General features: G+C 36.2%; 1 pseudogene; it reads right to left on the bottom strand.

Annotated features, from left to right (window-relative positions):
* The window catches only part of LOC149184394 (eukaryotic translation initiation factor 3 subunit A-like), a 30867-nt pseudogene extending 21362 nt beyond the window's left edge, over nt 1-9505 (bottom strand).
* Nucleotides 9506-15253: the final 5748 nt, after the last annotated feature.

Raw genomic sequence — 15253 nt, 5'->3', positions numbered from 1 at the left:
GTATTCAAAAGATGCAGTACTAAATAGAGTGGATAATTTTTGGAAGAATGAAAACAAAGAGGAGAATTGGAGAGTTTGGAAAAACCCAGAAGAATGGGGTCAAAATATAGAAGAAGAATAGAGAAATCTCTATATGAAAGAAATGGAAACTACAAAAATTCCAATCAGAGCAAGACCAGATATTCTGAGATGGAGCTATGCAATGAAAGGTACTTTCATGGTAAAGGAGGCATACGATCTAAAGGCCGAAAAGGAATAGGAAGGGAACCAACACTTATGGAAGCAAATCTGGAAGAGCAAATGGTGGCTGAAAGTGGCCTACTTCTTATGGCTAACATGCAAAGACAAAATTTTGACATGGGATCAATTACAAAGAAGAGGGATGCAGGGACTAGCGTGTTGTGACCTATGCAAAAAGGAAAATGAAAATATAGAACACCTAATGAACTCATGCTTGTTTGCACAACGACAGTGGCAAGCTATCTATGAGGTCTTTGGAAGGACAAACAAGAATCCACAGAGCATAAAAGAGACGGTTCAACAATGGGGACATGGCCATTTTATCATCCCGGTCCTAAATAGAGCATGGGGGCTAGTTGTAGGTTTCAATCTATGGATGATATGGAAGGAAAGGAACAAAAGGATCTTCAAGAATGAAGAATTTACACACGAGAAGGTATGGAGAGGAGTAATCGAACATATAAGAGAAACCATACTAGTAGAAGAATGGAAGCAAGAAGATTGGGAGACTCTTTTGTAGGAAACAAGTATCCTAAAAAAGCTTAACTTAATCAAGGAGATGGTGGGAGCGCATGCATGGAAAGCAATGAGAATGAGTGGGGTAGCACCCCAGAAGTATAGTAGACCAGCAGAGGGCTTCATCAAGTTAAACTTTGATGGAGCCTCAAAAGGCAATCCAGGTAATGCAGGAATAGGTGGCATCTTCAGAGACAGCCAGGGTAGGACTCGTTTGCTGTACACAACTTATGGAGGCATGATGAGAAATAATGAAGTAGAACTCATTGCAGTAAGACAAGGGATGATAATAGTTGTTAGGCTCGAGTACAAACAACTAGAAGTGGAAGGGGATTCATTAATGGTAATCAATATGATGAGGAAGATATATAATGGAACGACATGGGATAGGATTTGCCACAGCTAGAGAACAGCTAGCCTTATACAAGATCTGGGTGAAATCATTAAATGTTTTGATTACATAATAATCAAACACGTTAAATGAGAAGGAAATAAAGTGGCCGATTTCTTAGCCAATTGGGGAAGTGACCCACAATTGGGACACATGGAAAGAACCTGGCCCATCCAGCCAAGGGATACCAGAATGGACCCGCTAAATGAAATATTAACCAAAGATGAAGGACATGGATAATCGAAATGACATGGATTATAACATGCCCCCGATAGGGGTGATGGAGTGGCTAAGGAGCTATAATATCGATGTCAGAGACTGGCTAGAGCGAGGAATGCTTACCACAAATCGCATGAGGGAAAGGCAGAACATGGAGTGGTACTACTGAACGATTTAGAGAAGTGTCGTGAGGAATGTCAGGACGAGGAGAGGTGGGGAGGATGACGATGAAGGTAGGATGGGATAGTAGGGGGATGGGAGGAGGTATGAAAGAGGGAGTAAGTGAGGAAGGATGGTTATAGTTAGAGAGAAAAAAAGAAGAAGCATGACGAGGAAGCCAAACAAGCAGCCAAAACACAGGAAGTGAAATACTGGATAGAAGGAAGTGAAAAAATGGCACAGACATCCAGAGGTCACGGTCATGGTCACAAGGGCAGGACAAATGCTGGTCCATGCTCTTAGGACAGTGACACCCGAGGCAAAAGGGTGGGGCATCATCCCATGGAAGAGACTGTGAAGAAAGCTGCCAGAGCTTACATGAAGGACACAAATGTTGGCAACAAGAAAATTATTGGTGAGATGGAAGACAAGGTTAAGGAAGAGGAGTCAGAGGAGGAGATGGAAGAATGGAGAGACCTTGTCCTTGATCCTAGAAATATGAGAGTCTGAATGGCACAATACAAATAGACTCTCCATTTGTACTGGCTCATGAAGAGGTTGGTGTGTAAGGCAGTGGAGCAAGTTTCAGTAGGGATGGCACTGATAATCAGGGATATGCCTGATTACAAATGAGACCTATAGACAATACAAATCTAGCTCTGTAAAAGAGATATGCTCCTGAATCGCATACAGAGACACATCCCCTGCATTGTGGAAATGACACCAGCAAATGAAGGATCAGCAAAGGATTCAACAATCATTGAGCCAGACCAGGATGAGCCGAAGGATTAGACTGAGCATATGATCTCAGGTCACTATTTTTTAGCAGTTGGTTTTTCTTTAAATATGCATGTTTATGGGAACTGTAGATAAAAATTGGTTTTTTAGTAGTTCTGTTTATATATCCTGGGTAGAAAGACTTCAAACTTACATATTTTGGATGGCGTATAATATTCATAGGTGACCAACAAATGTGGTTTCCCAATGGGCAAGTTGAGGCCACCTATTGACAGTATGTGTGCTCAGCTTGTTTTTATATAAATATAAAAAAGGACCTACCTAAGCTTACAAAAAAAAATAGTCACATCAACCATTAAAAATAGCATAAATTAAAATTTATTTTCCGTAATCCAGCATAAAAAGGAGAAAACCATTTTAAACAATGGGAACATTAGACACACAAATAAAAAAGTGTAGAGTATCAGTAGAAACAAGTAAAATGATTCACTTTCATGCCAACAACACTAAATTTGATTCAAAAGCTCAATTTTTTAGTATGAAAGGGAAAAATAAACTAGATATGTCCTTCACATCCTAAATACACAACATTTTTAGTATGTCAAAATTGGCATGTGTTAGATGCACATGGAATGTTGACACCCAAGTAAGGTAAAGTGCAAATACCTTTTCTATTAAAAAATGATACAAATTCATAATACATGGGGGTGACCATTGGATTCCATATTCCAAGGTCTCTTGGACTCCCTTTGACTATTTATCTTCCACACCATAACCCTTAGAGGATTAGGTGTCCAACATTCCCCCCCCCCTTAATCTGAAGGGGTATGTATGAGTCCAAGAAGAGAGCTATAATACAAAATGTTCAAAAATGCATGGCAGCACTAGGCTGAATGTCCTCTATAAAATGTTGGTACAAGTGGGGTGGTTTAAGGATGACCACCAACACTGGAACGCTTAGTGCAGTTCCCAGAAATCTTCCAAGTCTGGCATGAAGCTAAGGTCTTCTACTAGAGGAAGTGCTCTTGTTGTTTTGAAGAGGGAAACCTTCAACCTTGAAAGGGAGGTCTCACCCTGCATAAAAAAGGAGAAACTCAACTTGGAAATGGAGGTCTCAACCTGTGATGGTTTAGGGATGACCACCAACTCTGGAATGCTTAATGCAATTCCTAGAACTCTTCTAAAAGTGGAAAGGAGCTAAAGCCTTCTGCTAGAGGAACTGTCCCCAATTCTTTGAATAGATGTCTCAACCCCGCATAGATGGTTTAAGGCTAATAATCAACCAAAGGTATGCTTCGGGGCATCTTTGTCTTTGGCTACAACTCTGAATCTGTTATGGGAGGTTGTGGCTTATGCTCACTCGATGTGGCTTTGAAGCTTATAGATGACCATCACTTCCCCCCTGTCAGATATAAGGTGAGATGATGTAGAAAAATCAACTGCAAGAGTGTTAAATACTCTAGAACAAGTTCTGACATATGAGTGGAATCTAGGTTGTTGAAACCCATTGTCAAGAAGCAATCCATCCAAGATGAATCTTTGTTCTTGTAGGAGGCTTGTTTCTGATGCATATGTTTGAAGAGTGAGTGGTTTTAGGATAGTGCTTACATGGATGAAGATCAAAACAATGATCATTCATATGGCCAACTATTTCACGATGTTGACATTTCACAATCTGCTATTGTTGTTGTGGAAGAGGAGAAAAATATGGGATAGGTGAAGGTGAACCACTATGAAGAAATCCAACACTCTAAAATTTGATGGGTCTTGAGCACTAGTAGAAAATTATGAAATTAGTGACTAGGTGACTAAAAATGTTGGTCACCGCAATTATTTCAAGTGAATTACTACTAAATTTGAGTAATTTTAAGTGATTGAACTAAAAATGACTAACTTAAACGACTAATTTAGTCTATGGATAAAATATACGATTAGATAATAAGTGACCAAACTAAAAGTGACTAACTTAAATGACTAATTTAGTCCAGGACTAAAATATACTACTGGATAATAAGCTAAAAAGTTAATAATGATTAACTTAAATGACTACTATAGTCCAAGAATAAAAATATGACCAAATAAAAAGTACAACAAGTATTATATGAATTAATCATTTATGTTAGTAATTTTTAATTATGTCACTCTGGAAATGGAAAATTGCAATTTTGATATTGAAGTGTTACATTTCACTACATGGATGGGGTCTCTGAATCCATGTGCATTGTTAAAATTTAGAGGCAAAGGGGTCTCTGAATCCATATACAATGTTAAAATTATGAATACCCTTTTGTCTCTAAATTTTAGCACTACAGATGGATTCAGAGACCCCCTTATTTGAATCCATCTGCAATGTTAAATTTAGAGACAAAGGGGTCTTTGAGTCCATTTGCGGTGTTAAAATTTAGAGACCCCTTTAAGAGTGTCTCTAAATCCATCTACAATGTTAAGTACATAAAAATGACTCAAAATGACTAAAATTTTCTACTCATAACAACATTTGACATAAAAATGACTCAAAATGCACATACATTATCTTGAATCCCTTCTAACAAAAACTATTATCCATTGCATTGTGAATAAAAGGTGATATGAGTTTACTTGTGCTATGAAATGTTTGATTTAAATCATTTACTTATAATAGTTCATGAATCTTAATGAAGAGAATTTTCATAAATCCTTTGGAGTTTAGATGTTGTGCATTACCTTCATTTTGAACATATTCTAGAATATTGGCCTCGTTGAAATCTCCCTGAAATATAACATATGATAAAAAAAGAAATGCTAGTTGTAAAGAAACAAAATTGCATAAAAGTTTTTCTTTCTTCTATGATATTGTTTCCTATGCTACCACCTTACAACATTTACTTTGAAACATGTGGTGCAATTTTCAATTTTATATGTTTGATGAATAGAGTGTTTAGAGTTTATATAGACTAATTTGTTGTTTCCTTCTTGGGTGATATTATTATACACTCCAAGACAAAAGAGGAGCATGAGTGACATTTGAGGATGGTGCTATAGGTGTTACAAGGGAAATAATTGTATGCCAAGTTGAGCAAGTTCACTTTCAATCAGAGGAAAATCCATGATTTACTTCACAATGTCTTAGAGGAGGGCATGGAAATGGACCCAGGGAAGATGAAATCCATCAAAGGTTGGCCATCACAAAAATAATATTTCAATGGTGAGATTGTTTATGGGTTTACCTAGTTACCACATGATATTTATTGAAGGTTTCTATAAGATTGTACATTCAATTATTTTAGTGCAACAAAAATGAGTATAGAGTGAATGGACTACAAATTATGAAGATAATTTTCAATAGCTGAAATATTTATTAACCAATGCACCTATTCTAAAGAATGCAAATCCAAATGAGGATATTTTGGTGTGCATAAATGCATTTAAAGAATGACTTTTTTGATCCCTTATGCATGATAGGCATGTAATATGAAATAAAGGAAATCGAAGAACATGAAAGAAATTTTGCTACCCATGAGTTGGAGCTTACAATTATTATCCATGCATTGAAAATGTGAAGACATTATCTTATGGGATGAAATTTTGAGTTGAAAATAGACCATAGCAGTTTGAAATACTCACATAGACAAATTAGATGGTTGGAATGCTCTAGTGAATCTGACTTTGACATCAACAACATTAAGGGAAAAGAGAATAAAGAGGTTAGTGCACTTAGCATTAAGAGGGTGCATGTAATGCATGCTATAGCTATTAGCATATACAACATAGAATTAAAAAGAATAATTTTGGAAGATTAGGATCAAACTAACACTATTTACAAATTAAAGAAGGCTTACAACAAGGTGATTCACACCAAGAATTTAACGACTACATGCTAGAAGAGGATGGAAACCTCTTGCAAAGGAACACAAGTTTATGTTCCTAATTCTCAAGAATTGAGAAATTTAGTGATAAGAGAAATGTGTGATGCACCATATGTTGGACACTAGGGTATGAGAAAACTATTGGACACTAGGTTGATTACATAGCCAAACACATGTAATGTTAGAAGGTAAAGGATGAACATAGACATCCAACATGATTTCTATATCCATTGTCCACTAGTAGCTAGATTTCCTAAATCCCAAAACTAAGAGCTCCTTACCAATCTATGTTAGATCCCTAAAGGGGATGGAGATTGTATAAGGGACTATGATACATAGAAATAAATATCATCCTTATATTGTGAAATATGATTGTAGGAATTATTGTAAGGGTCACATCACTCTTAATTTAGTAGGTATTGGTCTCTTAGTGTTGACTATAGACATCCATAGGAGCATGCTCACCTTTGTGGAATCATAGCCCTATATTAGGGGTTGACTATTATAGAGAGAATTAGTCCAAAAATAACTACGGTTGGATGGAGTATTTGACAATTGTAACTAGTGGTGTAAGACGTTTATAAGGATAAATATTCAAATCACTCTATTATTTAATATTTAAATTTTATGCTTGAATGTTACGCTCAATTTATGTTGTGTATGTTGAAATGTTATTGTGCATGATTAATTCATCTACATTCTTGAATTTTAAAATCATCGCAATCACCTTAGCCTATATGTCATACAACGTCATTCATTTCTTTGAAAATGGTATTAAAGTTGAATTTATGGTAACATGCCTTAAACTAAGGGTCTATGTATGTCACTTATCATCTTATTGGTATGTTTTCAAAACCTAGCAATTTTCATGTAGAAGAATAAGTTATTAGGATTAGTGATATTTATCTTAGACATCCACAAAGAAATACAAAAAAAATACCTAGGGAATAGAGAAATTAAACCATAAATGAATCCCAAAGAAAAAATATTGGTTCTTATTCATTTGGCAATGGAATTTTTATAGTTTTACAAAGAGATCACCAATTGAAGAGTCAATCCTTAAATTTGGCATGCATACAAATTAAAGGCTAGAAGAAACAACAAAATATGCAACTAACTAACAAACTAGCATTTAAGATCTAGAAAGAGATCCTTCATGGGAGGTGAACTACTAGTGATGATGCTCCTTGATGATCATGGCCTAATGTGTCACATTAGGTCCTCCCAACTTAGATGGATATTTTCCCCACTTTCTTCTCAATTTAGTGATGGTGCTATGTATGTGAAATTTCTACTAGATAGGTTATCACTAAACTTGCGAGCGCTACTAAAAATGATATGATGAGCAAGGTTACAATGATGTGCACGAGCATATGAATACAACCCTACTCAATGTGCAGATGAAAAAACCTATGCTATGAAAAAAATGAAAAATATGTTGTTGTAAGCTACCAAACACTACTAACATCATAATGTGCCCATCAGAAAATTATAATATATAAAATGAAACAAAGATCTTATCCAAAATGTAAAAAACTCATTGTGTCAAGTATCTCACTCTTACATCTCAAATATTTAAGCTCTTAGAAAATTTTGACCTCCAAAATGATTAACATGCATACTTTTGTGACAATTCAAAATGAAGAAAAAATTTTATTTTCCACACCATTAAAAAAAAAATGTTAAAATAAAGAAAATGTCGAAATGTCAAAAATCTTCAAATAAATTTAAAACATATTGCTCAAAATTGAGCGCTTTCAAATATATCTATCCATCCCATAATTTAACACATATTACTCAAAATTGAGTGGGTGGTTAAAACATATTTTACCATGATCTAATTCCAACCAAAAAGACAAAGGTACTCTAGCAAGGCAATATGAATCTCCAATCTTCACTGGGAATACATGGAATACATGAATCTCCAAGCAGGTACTAGATCGATCTTTGGGATATCTAAATCAATTCTTGATCTTCAAATCCATTGAGTTCTAATGCCTTAGCTGCAGATTTGTTTTACATTTTCACATTCATTTGTTCTATGTTTTCCAGTGATTCACCCGTAGTTAGGGTTTCATGGTTGAATTTTGATACATTCATCGATTTGTTGTACCCCTATTTTTGTCAATAAATAAAATCGTGGGCAAGTGCATCACAACTTAATGATGAATCTCAACATGCAATGATCCCCGTGAAAGCACTCACCCTTAAATGAAATTGTGGGCGAGTGCAAAAAAACTTAATGATGATTCTCAACATGCAACGATCCCCATGAAAGCATGTGCCCTCAGTCTAGGTGATTCACACATTTTGTAAGCAGGATGTTACGATGGATACATTCATGGAGTCATCTACTGAGGCAGAGGAATTTCCTGGACAGCCAAAACTGATCGGAATCCAGGCAAAAAAATTTCAAACAATCTTGTAGATGTAGTATTTGAATCATGTTTTTGATGGTAGAAATGGATTCAGCACCATCAAAAATGTCAAAGACACCTAAAATTATGAATTTTGACAGCTTTTACTTGGATTTACAGAAATCCCTTTCAAAATCTGGCTATAATTTCCATAACTTTAGGGAAAAAAAGCATGAATTTTAAAGTACGACTATATTTTTCATTATTGTGAGGAAGACTGAATATTGCATTACTTCGGTTTCCTTAGAGGCCACCTTCAGTCTGTTCTTTGTCTAGTGACCTTCTCCTCAGTGGCTTGGTTGATACGATGGTTAGGGTTTGGAAAAGGGAAGAAGGTGGCAGCAGAATATGTTATGTTGTAGTGATGGAGGGGCACAGTGGTCCTGCCAAATGCATTGGTGTCACTACCTTGGATCTCCATGACAGTTCATTTATGGTTATAGTCAAAGCCTATACGGAATGGTGAAGGTGTGGATGGGTCATATAAAAACCATCATGATAGATATTAAGGGAAATTTATCAATACCCTGCCCAGAATTGAGTATATCACAGTAAAGCTGGTCTGGACTCATTTTTTCTTTGTAGCACAAACCCCAAGCATTCGGACCACCAGTAGCAACAGAGTAACCACATGAAGTTTCAACTACAACATTTCAAAGGAAGGCTGCAATCTTCTTCTCTCACACTAGCTGTCCTCCAATAGTACCGAATCCTATGCCCTCAAACTATGAAGCCGCGTTGATGAAGGAATAGTAATCCCAGAAACCTGATGCATGAGCCACCGGGGTATTCCTCTTGGAGAAGAGTTCTTCAAAATTGTCCACTGTGAAAATCTCTGATATAGTCTGGTTGTAGCAATAAACCCCCTTGCATTCCCATCCCTTGTCACAGATCTTCATTTTCTTCTTCGATGCCAGTGAAACATTCAAACACAGTGCCAATGCCAACAAAACAACCAAACAAATCCTTCCCATTGCCATGACAGATGAGATCTCTGCCAGATCTAGGAAGATTTTGAAGCTTAAGGCCAATATTCAGGGTCCCAGAATTGAGTATATATCTTGGAAAAGCTCATAAATTAATTCGTAATGTTGACTTCTGTCAAGTTTTCCTTTGGTTCCCCTTAAACACATTATGAATGCACTCTCCTATCAAGTCCAATCTATGGTGTGAAATCAGGCTTGGCCACCATTTAAGGTTTGTTGGAGAAAGTGGTATGGTTGACTAAATGATTTTTGATATTGTTTTGTGGTTAGATTCTCGAATTTCGTAAACAATCCTGAAGTTATCGAGCGGGTAAACATATTGGAGTCTAGGATTTCATAGTTGGAGGAAGCCAAGAACTTCTAGCTTGGTTTGTATTCACAGGTAATTCTCTCTCTGTATGCATAATGATCGATTGGAATTTTTTTCTTATATTAAGATGTAATAAGTTTATTTTTCTAGGATGATGCCGATGAAATTTCTAGTTTGCCGTCAGTAACAGGTATCTTTAACAATGACTTCAATACATAAGGCGTGGAAAATTAATGATTACGTAGCTTTTATAATAGAGATATTTGTTCAATGCACATTGCATTTAGAATCAATTGCACAATATAATATTTCAATTTAGGTGTTTAGACTACTCTGTTTATCTAAAAATAAGAATAGAAATTAGCATGCCATAGTCGGATTACATTTGACATATTTGCTGATTAGATTTCAATATATTGTGGTTTGATATAAATAGCAGCAGTTGCAGAGAATCCTTTAAGGTACAATTTTACAAATATGCATTTTCTCTACTGAACATGAACCCCTGTTCTACTAGCAAAAATTCAAGCATAGCTATATTATTTATTAGGAAAACTTACAAGTCAGTGATTATTCTTAGTCAAACCGAGTGGCATTTATTGATTGACATTGGCATTAGAATTTCCATCGTTGTGCCTCTCCTCCTCCTCTAAGATTTTTTGCAGTGTGTGGTCTAGTTTCATGCTCTGTGTGTTGTGTGTGTATGAGTGTAGTCTAGTCTCTGTTGTTATGTATGTTTCTGTCATCTATTTGGTGAGTCTATCTATGTGGTGTGGTTGTATAAACAATTTATGCAATGGTTTTCCAACCTTGAAGAAAAACATATGACCTTAGAGATGTTCTCACCTTGTCAGAATTCCAGTTGTTGCTCTATCAGAAGATTCATAATTTTTAGTCTTCTCTGCTTTTTGGTAGTGACCATCTATTTTTTCAATATTTGTTAAAACATTTACTGAACAAAATGCACCAGGTTCCTTTTCCTTGTCTAACTGTTTATGCTCGTCATTTGTCAAGTTTGCAACACTACTGTCCATTGATACGTCTTTGTTTGAATCTTGTGCAATAAGTGGCTCTAGCATTCTTACTCACTTGGATGTGCTCTTGGGAGATTCTGTGTGTTCTATGCAACCGTTATCCATCCCTCCTGACCACTTTACAGCTTGCTCCTCCCAAGGATCAAAACTGTAACCAACATCTTGTGTCGCAGAAGACCTTTTCAACTGCCCACTCCTAGGATAAGGTTCCTGAGTTTCCCCACCCCTAGTTGTAGTCATGGCTAGCTTGGACCTCAGCTTTTTCTTTAATCCTTTTGACAACAAATAAAGATGTTAAAATCAAGCTTGCATGCATTCCACTATTTTATTATTCAGGGTTACAACATCCTAATACCTTTGGTCTGATTTCCACCCATTGTTGGACCTTGGTTGTCAACATGGCACTGGGATGGAAACTCCACAGAAGCTAAATGAGCACCCTGATTTGGGGGTTGAGTCACACCAAAGAAACATATATCTTTTTCTTCTACTGACATCATTCTTGGACAAAATTTATCGCAAGGAAGCACCGAATCCTAAATAATAGAGCAAAGCATGTCATATACCAAGACTCGGTGAAAGAATAAAATTACCTGGGCAAGTTTTGCCTAGTGGAGCATAATGCATCCATCTAATGAACTTAAACATTACAAGACCCACTCCCAAATTTAGTATTCCTTATGTCTCCATGCAATATAATACTACTTTGCAACCATGTATAAACTCCTTTTGAAGAGTGAGAGCTGGAGGTAGAGGCGTGCTTGTGTTCTCAGAGAGGCAAAGGCAGGTAGCCTATCAATTATTGAATCAAGACAACTTTGCCAAGGGATCACATAGTTAAATGAGGCATCAGAACTCTGCCCAGGGATCACAGTTAACTGAGGCATCTGACTGACTCGATCATAGGTAAATGAGGCATTCTGGTAAATTTATTTTTAAACTCTTTGTATTGATAACTCTGATTATGGGTTGTGGGTTGCAAATAAAATTAAAATTATGTGAATGAGAGAGGAATTGTGACTTTGCATAAAATAGGCTTCTTGACAATAAAATATTTACATGGATTCCCATTTATTATCAATTTCTTCCTTTGTAGTTTTAGAACCTTTCATTCCATTCCATCCAATTCCTTATTGGCACACATTAACTACTTTTTCAAATGCTTGATTTTCAAATAATTTCTCACCATTAACAAAATTCTCATGGAAGAGGAATGGAATTACTCTCTAAAAATAACATTCTTTCCATGGGCTGAAAGGAATCTGACTTTGCATTGTACTCTTGAATCCTCTATTTTCTCCAAAAAATTCTTGAAAATATGCAATGTTTTTTGCACCTTCATCTACTGACGCTACTCTAAAAAATGCACACTTGTCTAATTTGAGTTATCTCATTCTTTGATGTTCAACCCTCCATCAAGCATAGCACCTACAATTTGAGAATACATTTTTTCATCATGTCCCAACAAACTGATCTTCCCTCCATGCAACTTCAAGATTTTGTCCCCTTTAACGTTGGCATGGTTTTCACCATCCATTTGTGATATTGGGTCTATCCCAGCTTTCCACTCTTTTGTACTATGAATTTTCCTTAAAGGATAATGTACCTCTAGGGAGCCCTTTTCAACTATTTCTCTTTCTCTATGTTTCATAAAACTTGTCCTTTTCATGACCAAATTTATTTCTTAATATCTCTTTGCTTTTAACCAATGGCATTGGAAATAACATTTAGAACCAAACCTTGCTCCTCAAAAGAATTGTGGTCAATTTTTTTGGGACAACATATTATCCTTATAAATGCAATAGGCAATAGGACATACCTTGTGCCGACCACTGAAGTTGTCTGCATACATTACAAATATCATCATGGGAAAGATTCAAAACACCTTTGGATTTTCAATCCTTCCCTCTTTCAAAGGGTAGTTTGTGTTGCTTGCTTGTTATTCTTTCTTCTCATGGATATCAAGGATATCAACCACCATTTATCATCCATAATATTGTACAACCATTTTTCCTTTGTATCTAGTTTTACTTATCAATTACAAAGCATATTTCTTTCCAAAACATTGAAAAATAGAGTAGGCTTTATAATTTCACTAACTAAAAGAAAATTTTACTTAAAATAGGAAAACAAAGCATATTCATCAACATGGAGGTATATACCTCTCACCTTGACCTACGCATTACAATTCCATTCAATAGAGTGCTTCTTTTTATCACCCAGAACCACCACAAAGTGGTTTTGTCTTTTACAAATGCAATAAACCAATCATTGTGGTTAGTGATATGCTTAGTAGCTCCATAATCAAAGAATCACTCTGTTGACTTATCTCTTGCTTAAGATGCAATGAAAGCATAAATTATTCTTCATGTTTTGTGACATTGATCTACTTCTTTCTCAATTGCCAATTGTTATACTACTCATCTTGAAGCAAGAGGCTTGTAGTTGTTGCTAGTAGTTCCTTCTTTCTTCTACTTTCCTTTTGATCTAGGAGGATCTTGTCAATCCATCATGAGTGGAGTCTTTGATGGTTCAACATCGAAGTGATAATTAAATGATCATTGGTCAATGAGGTCTTGAAATTTATTAGCTTCAATAGTATTCATCGTCAGCATTCAGTGTCTGGTGTCTTCAGCGTTGACAATGATGTTTATGGTTCAGGTTGCCCGATGATATCAATGGTTGATATGGTTTTCATGGCGTTCGAAGGATATGTACTTGGTTGTTGACATATGATTGTCATTAGTTGCACCAGGGTTTGGTTGTCAAGGATGGAACAAGTCGTCTTGTGGTGTTTTTATGTCACATTGTGACAATTGTTGTAAAAAGAGTTATTTTGTTCATTTGAAAAAATTCAAAAGATTAAACTCTAAAGGTATCATATTAAAATCCTAATTTATAACCTAAGCCCTAGCCCTAACACCTAAAAACCTAATGTAGAACTACACCATGTATTAAAATACATTAAACCTAGTCCACTAAACCATCTCAGGTCATGAAATACATTAAAAAACATATAAAAGCATTGCAAAACACATAAAAATAGTCCATAACCATTGGCCTAACTGCACGAGGAGAAGACCGCATCGAGCTCATGTGAGTAGTTAGGAGGTCGCAGTTAGACCACAGTGGATATCCGTGTCACTGCATCGGAATAGGTCCCTAATCATAATCGCCTCGGGACAAGACATGTGAACATCATCTCATTCACTACATAGTCAACGTTTGTCTCTACTGTTTGGTGGATAGTTATAGTCAGGTGGGGTAGTAGTGCTATGTGAATGCGGGGTTAGCCACAACTGCCAACCATCATAACAAACGGTCAGTGGAGCCGTCGGAGCCCTAACCATAGGGTAAATAGCATGTGCACATGTGTTGTCACCCTCCTCCACCCGGTTAGCAAACGACTAATGGTTTTCAGGTTATTATAAGGTTGAAGGTGGGTTTTTGTTTAGAAATTTGATATTTTAATACACCTAAGGTGCCAAATGTCATTAAGTGACATAGAAACCTTTCAAAAAACCCTAAACGAACCCTAAATTCAGATCATTCACTCCTAAACTCAGCCAGAGGAGGTTAGAGTGCATTTTCAGGGCTATAAAGACAGTTTGGCTTGTTGAAGTGAAGAAGAGAGTGGTTTTGAGTTTTGTATGCAGATTCAAGAAGATATATGTTGTTTTGTTTTCAGTGTAATAGGAGCATTGAGAGTCGAAATTGGGAACCGAGACATGCGTTTGAAAGCTAATTCAAAGAGATTTCTTGTGACAGTGACCAGAACTTCCTGCGTGCACAATCAGTCTAGTTAATTTTCTGTGTAATCGAACTCCTAAAATTCAATCCTAATAAAGCGGTTGCCCATCTTGAAAGTGACCCTGGAGACGTATTCCATCAGGGCCAAACTCCGTAATAAATCTTACTGTCTGGTATCGCTGTGTTTTTGTTGCTTTTCACTTTTGTTTTCATCTTGCTTATGTTTCAATTATGTCATCAATTCATCCCTTTTTAGTCGATTCTCAGGGTTAAAGCACTTTAAGTTAACAATCAGTTCACTAATGGAATTAATCAATTCTACTTCAGTTTAACATATGATCATTTTAGATCATATAATTTGGTATCAAAGCAGGTTTCATTTGTAGAATTTGTCAGTGAATGTTAACCAGGTCAAAGTCGCAATGTGGAGAAGGAATCCTCAAGGATATTGATCCAGAGATTGGAAAGCAAAGAGTCGCTCATAAGTCAACCATGACAGGATCTGATGCAGGTGAAAATCCTGAAACTAAGATGAGCGAGGAATAGTTTCAGCAAGCATTCTTGAGTATGCAACAAATGTTGGGAGAACTTTACGAAGATAAGAAGGAGATAGATGCAGCTTCTTCTTCAAAGAAATCGAAGAAGGGA

Source organism: Pinus tabuliformis, chromosome 3_2 (assembly GCF_031772625.1).
Source record: "Pinus tabuliformis cultivar Carrire ecotype Pingquan chromosome 3_2, CPIR1, whole genome shotgun sequence".
In the NCBI taxonomy this organism is placed as follows: domain Eukaryota; kingdom Viridiplantae; phylum Streptophyta; class Pinopsida; order Pinales; family Pinaceae; genus Pinus; species Pinus tabuliformis.
Note: the sequence above shows the minus strand (reverse complement) of the source record. Positions and strands in the feature narration are given on the sequence as shown.